Source organism: Lygodium microphyllum, chromosome 26, assembly GCF_053477565.2.
Source record: "Lygodium microphyllum isolate KBCC chromosome 26, Lygodium_microphyllum_v1.1.10, whole genome shotgun sequence".
NCBI lineage: Eukaryota > Viridiplantae > Streptophyta > Polypodiopsida > Schizaeales > Lygodiaceae > Lygodium > Lygodium microphyllum.
Window position 1 is genome coordinate 107179499 of NC_141160.1, and position 6509 is coordinate 107186007.

Consider the following 6509-nt stretch of genomic DNA (forward strand, 5'->3'; position numbering starts at 1 on the left):
ACATTAGACTTGTGATGAAAGGTGTTAAATTTAGTATTTGGAACACATTCATACTCTAACTAAAGAGAATCATATTAGGCTTCTAATGAGAGATTTTAAAGTTAGAAATTGGAACATAGTCACATGTGTGTGTGTGTGTGTGTGTGTGTGTGTGTGTGTGTGTGTGTGTGTGTGTGTGTGTGTGTGTGCGCGCGCGCGCATGTGCAAATGTGTTTGCTTAGACAAGAGTATGGATCTTATAGCCTACGTGATTAAAATAATAGTTTTAGCAAAAGAACCAATTAACCTAATTGGGTGCATTGGTTGAGCACTCATGGGTGATATGAGAAAGCCACCAATTGCACAAAGTGGCAATATGACTGGGTGTATTCTCATGCTTGTGCTATGAATCAAAGTAATTTAAAATAGTGCACAAGGAAATATTTAGTTCAATAAAAGCTCATAATTGAAACTTGTAGAATTCTCCATTAAAACTAGTTAAAAGCTTGTTTACAATCCTTAAGAGAGAGCAACAAGAGGTCTCTAATGAGAGTAGTCTTTTTTGTTTCCACACTATTCTATTTGCTAATCTATGCATGATCATATTAAATTGACTCATCCAACTTTTGGTGCAATTGCATCCCAAAAGCTTTCGTATCACATTATGTTTTGCATTCAACCTACAAGCATACAAAGATAAAACCCAATTAATAAGTTTTGGTCTAATGCAAGTAGTGGTTTTACAAGTATTGTTTATTTTCATTTCTTTACTTACCTCCTGGAAATGGTATATTCAAAGTGAAGGGTGCTAAGAAGCCTGCAATGCCATGGACAACAATGGAATTTGAGATATATAGATTAGGTGCAACAAAGTGTTGGTAATTGAGGGAGAGAAATGTGTGGTTGGATAAAGTGGAGGTTACAATGATATAGGTCCCTTGTAGAAAAGAAGGTATTCGAAAAGCCAATGGCAAAGAACATAACTCATTGTAAAGAACAAGGCCATGTATGACTTGATAATGAAGAAGATGAAGGTTAAGTGGTGTGAAAGGTTTTGTCAAGTTGAGAGAAGTGTCCATTGAAACAAAATAAGTGCATTTGGAGCAAGGCAATACCTTAAGTAAAGTAAATAGATTCTCAACAATTGGGGGATGAGGACGAGAAATAAAGCTTGGATGAGAGAGACCCCAAGGATAGGAGATGGGAGGAAGGTAAGGGCCTTCTACATTGCTTATTGGACCATGTAGTATCATTAGAGCACTAAGAACACACCACTCAAGTGGTGAAACTGCTTGTGTTTGAATATGTGGAAGTGATATGTTGCCCATTTTCTTTCCCTTGATTGTCATTCATGCTATTTGCCACCATTTCAAGGTTTTGAGAAATAGTAACTTTTCATCTTACATAAAGAAGACTAAGAAGTATGCACTTGATGACATCCCAAGAGAGTAGTTGTTCAACCTCTCATATGTTCTAGAGGGAGTAGTTGTTCACCCTCTAATATGTTTCCAAGGGAGTAGTTGTTTACCCTCTCATGTGTTTGTCTTTCTCTTTGTTGAACACACATTTTGTATTAATTTTGACTCGGTCGAATGAATTTTCTTCAATTCTATTTTACTTGATAAACACGATTAATCCTTAATATTGTTAAATCATGTCTAAATGACTTCTTTGATAAATATGTTTTAACATAAGCTTATTAGTGCTAAAATAGCATTCTTCAAGAATCTTCTTTACATTTTAGAAAGGAGATTAAAGAACTATAGACTAACTTAGCTTTGTCCCCAATGAAACTCTAACTTTTTAGAAAGGAGATTAAAGAGCGATAGACTAACTTAGCTTTGTCCCCAATGAAACTCTAACTTTTGCTTCTTTGTATATATAACATTGAGCCTTAATAAAAATATTGCTAGCCTATTAACATGGTATTTGGAAAAAACATTGTTCACTAGATTTGCCTTAGTCTTGGATTGTATGGCTATGACTCCCTAAAGATCAAAAGTGAAAGCAACAATGTTAAGATACTTGTGTTGGCATGCTTGGTAGTTGAGAGATTAAATTGCTTAAATGATAACATAACTTACATTAGATTAATATAAAGCAAAGGCTCTCTCCTCTGAAACGAAAAATAGAAAGTACTTTGCTACTCTTAATCAAATTACCAAAGCTTAAGAACCTTTGATGAGTGCCATTATTTTTCTTAGGTAAAAGTAATAGTTAAGAGTGCATTTGCAAATAACTTCCTTGTATTTGGAAGACACACATTAATATGGTGTAGTGGCTTAGGTTCACAAAACAAAATATAGCTAATGTTCCTTGCATGGAACGCTAGGCCCCTTTGAGAAGCAACATTATTTCCCCACCTCTTCCAATTTGCAACCACATCTCTCTCTCTCTCTCTCTCTCTCTCTCTCTCTCTCTCTCTCTCTCTCTCTCTCTCTCTCTCTCTCTCTCTCTCTCTCTCTCTCTCTCTCTCGTGCAACTAATCATGGGTTTGGATTTTTTTTTGGTTTTTTTTCCACAAACAAGTACTTTAAAAAGGAAAGTAATCAATGTTGGGTTTTTTTATAAACATTTTTTTTGTTGTTTTTCCACAAACAAGTACTTTAAAAAAGGAAAGCAATCAATGTTGGTCTTGTTTATAAACATTTTTTAAAAAGAAACCAAAGCTTTCCTTTGAAATAAAACTCGGCTGCAAATTTTTAATTAGGTGGGCCCATACTTTAGGATACAAGGTGGGCCCGTACTAAAGGATACAAGGTGGCCCACCTCAAGCTTTCCTTTTAGATAAAACTTGGCTATAAATTTTTAATCGGGTGGGCCCATATTAAAGGATACAAGGTGGACCACCTCAAGCATGAAACCACCAATAGCCTTTTGTCACCCTCAAAATACCTCTAGCCACTCCTCCCATGTCTTCATCTCCAACTACCACCAACAAGTGGATGACAAGGTTGACACACCACAACACTCCATTCATTTGTCAATGACTAGCTTCAATTAGTATCATATCACCCACCAAGAATTCCTCTTTTGAATCAAATGGCCATGATGGGAACTTAGACTCACCACTCAAACTCATGAGTCAAGGCATGATAGCCCATTGACAATATGCACTAAGCCTACCACCACCTTGACACACAAGTCCTCTTCTCCAATACTACTAAAATCACCACAATCTACCCCACTCCCTCCATTGATAGCCCAAGTGCAATACTGTGCAATTGGCTTTTCCTCCCAAATTAGCATGTAAGAGAGCCAGTTTCTCATTACCAAGAGATAAAAAATATACTCAAGGAAATATGAAATCCATGATCAAGATAACCATAGCCAATAATCTTATTATTATGATATAACAATATATCAAGAGAAAATAAGAATGGCAGCAAGAAACTCACCCCTTGCAATGGTGGAGCAAGGTACTCACCTCTTAGCTATGGTGGGAAGTCCACATAAGGAAGCCTGGAGAACAATATTTGATTAATTGGCAAAAGATAATGAACATACTTTCCACTCAGCTTTATATATCCCCCCCCCCTTCTCTACACCTTGTCTTCAAATCTTGGACATGAGATAATATTTACAAAGAATATATAAAGGAGCTTGTGAGGATGTAGATCAAAGGAAAGAAAGAAGTCCATAATTTGAATAAGATCCCTCTTGAAGCATACTTTACAAAAGATGAAGGAGGTGCAAACTATTGTAATTGTCCAGTCAAGATAGTCGATATGAAAATTGGCATAACTTAGTATATGCATAGCCAAATCCATCAAATGAGGTGTCATTAGAAAGTAGACACCATATATAGAAGTTGTTTCATCCATTAAAAAAATATTTGGCTAAGTTAGGCCAATTAAATTTGTGACATAAATTTAATACAATAAGCTACCAAGTTTTGAAATTCAATGTTTTTTAGCTAAGGAAAGGAATCACGATATGAGAAAGGCTACCAAGTACGCTCTTCAAGACATAAATCCCACCATTTAATAAGATATTTCATCAATGTTTGGCTCCTCAAAACTTTATCTGACTTTTTCAAGCTCATAGATGATAGGCAATTCTTCCAAAACTTTAATGGCTGGACACACATACTTCTTTAGTTGAGAAACATGAAAGACATCATGAATGTGCATTGAAGAAGGAAAATCAAGCTTATACGCAAGCTCTTCCACTCTCTTGATGATTTGATAAGGACCATAAAATTGATGAGCTAGCTTACTATGACCATCTTTCAATGATGCATATCTAGACTTAGGCACTTTGAGAAAAACCCAGTCACCCTCATCAAATTCCAATGGTCTTCTTTTCTCATTGGAATAAACCTTCATAACATCTCGAGCTTTGCAAATATTATCCTTGCATTGACTCATCAAAGCTTCCATCTTCTCAAGTTCAGCCTTAGCTTATAGATTCACATCATCATTAAAAAGAGCGGAAGGTATTTGCATCTTATACCTATGGAGTGCTTCGAAGGATGACAAGCCGATACTCATATGATGAGTGTTATAATAGCAAAATTCAGCCAAATGTAACCATTGTCCCAAGAAGCTCGATTATCATGGCAAAAGTGACAAAGTTATGCTTCTAACCACTTGTTGATGCACTCTGTTTGTCTATTTGTTTGGGGATGATAGACCATGCTAGGAGTCAACTTAGTGCCCGTAAAAGAGTATAGACTCCGCCAAAATTTGCCCATAAATTTAGTATCATAATAAGATACTATCTTTAATGGCATTCGATGAATCTTGAACACACTCTCCAACGGGTTGATTTTATCAATTGATTAACAATCATATAAATTATATTCCATCCATACTTCATTGTTGGCAATCCTATGATGTAATCCATGTGTATATTAATCCACTTCTCTTGAGGCACAAGTAATAGCCAAAAAAATCTATCAGGTAGAAGCATGGAATCTTTATTTTATTGCCATGGAAGACATTGCATGACATAATCTTTAACATCCCTCTAGATGCCCTTCCCATAAAAACTCTTATAAATAGTGTCAAGTGTCTTAAATAGCTCGAGAATACATTTCTTGTTGCAAGATGCGATGCTTGAAAGATATTTGATGTGTCAAATAAGCCCATCCCTTGTACCACAATAATCCATTATCCCATGTAAAATTGGGATACTTTGAAAAAATAATTAGAGAATGAAACAGCAAGTACAAAGACTAGTAAGATTCCCCAATAAAGGCTCATTGCTTCCTTGTTGAAATGCTCTCATCATAATGGCTACATTTTCATCAAGTAAATACTCTTCTTTTATATCATGGATCCAATCTTTGGATAGGGTAGAGATTGAAGAAAGTGAACATACCCACATTCTTGACAAAGTATTTGCCAAAATATTGTATTTACCTACCCTAAGAAAATTCCATTTGCAATGCATTCATATCCATGTTGAATCTTCCAATTGTTTTCAGCCAATCACATCCAAGGTCTGCATCAATAGGTCCCATTTTCAAGGCTACAAGATCACTATGAATGCTACATGATGGTGAAAGATCAATAGGATTGCATGGGCATACTTCATGATTGGCTTCAAAAGCCCCATTGGCAAACTATACCCTTAATGGTGCCTCCATATCCTTAGGTAGTAGCTTTAGCCCATCCAAAAATTATGCATTTACAAAGGTATGTGTGCTCTCCATATCCATAAGAATATAGACAACTTTTCCAATTACAAGCCCTTTGAGTCGAAGATTATTTTCACCTCTAATACCCATCCGTGCATCATGAGATATTATACACATCATAGAAGAACCACTTGGGTTGAAAGGAAACCCATCCATAGGAGCATAAACTCCTCATTTTCAGCTTTTTCATCTTTATATGGATCCTTTAATGTAAGTATAGATAAACATTTAAAAGAGTTCACACTCATTTACTTTCTCATCCGATCCCTCTTCTATAATCATGTTGATTTTAGCTCCCTTTGATTTACATTTTGTCTTATCATTAAGGGTCCATTTCTCCCTGCACTTGAAACATAAACCTTTGGTGTATATCTCCTTCAATTTTTCATTAGGTACATGCTTTCTTTGTGAATTATTCACTGTAAGTTTCTCTCCAAAATCTGTCCTTTTAAAATCTGATCCACATTGAGCATTAGACCTTGGATTATTCCCTGTTTTGTGCCATAAATTGTAGGAAAAGTTAAAACCTTGCAATGTAACTTATTTGAAACGTTTTCTCTTGTCTAAATGGCTCCCTTTGCTAGCTGTCCTAGCCTTGAAGATTAACTTGAAAGTGTATTTTCCACAAGTTTGGGCCAAAATGAAGGCATATCTTTGTGGTATACTTGGTAGGACCTTTAGCAAGCTGAATTGCTTCATGTATTGATGACACCCAAAGAAGCACAATAATAAGGCATACAAAAATATCCATGCATATATAATATTCTGATTTTTGGTAAATAAAATAATGATCACATTGCTACAAAATCACTAAAATACACCTTGGCTGCCCTGTCTCTCTTATTGCTTCTTTGCTACCAAAAATTGAACCACACTCTACCACTAC

General features: G+C 35.7%; 1 long non-coding RNA gene across 1 annotated transcript; it reads right to left on the bottom strand.

Moving 5' to 3' along the window:
- Window positions 1-446: 446 nt before the first annotated feature.
- LOC148013654 (uncharacterized) lies at window positions 447-1214 on the bottom strand. Its single transcript, XR_015688921.1, has 3 exons — window positions 1095-1214; window positions 755-796; window positions 447-659 (listed from the first exon to the last, which is right to left on the bottom strand). It is a non-coding gene; the product is annotated as an uncharacterized LOC148013654 (long non-coding RNA).
- Window positions 1215-6509: the final 5295 nt, after the last annotated feature.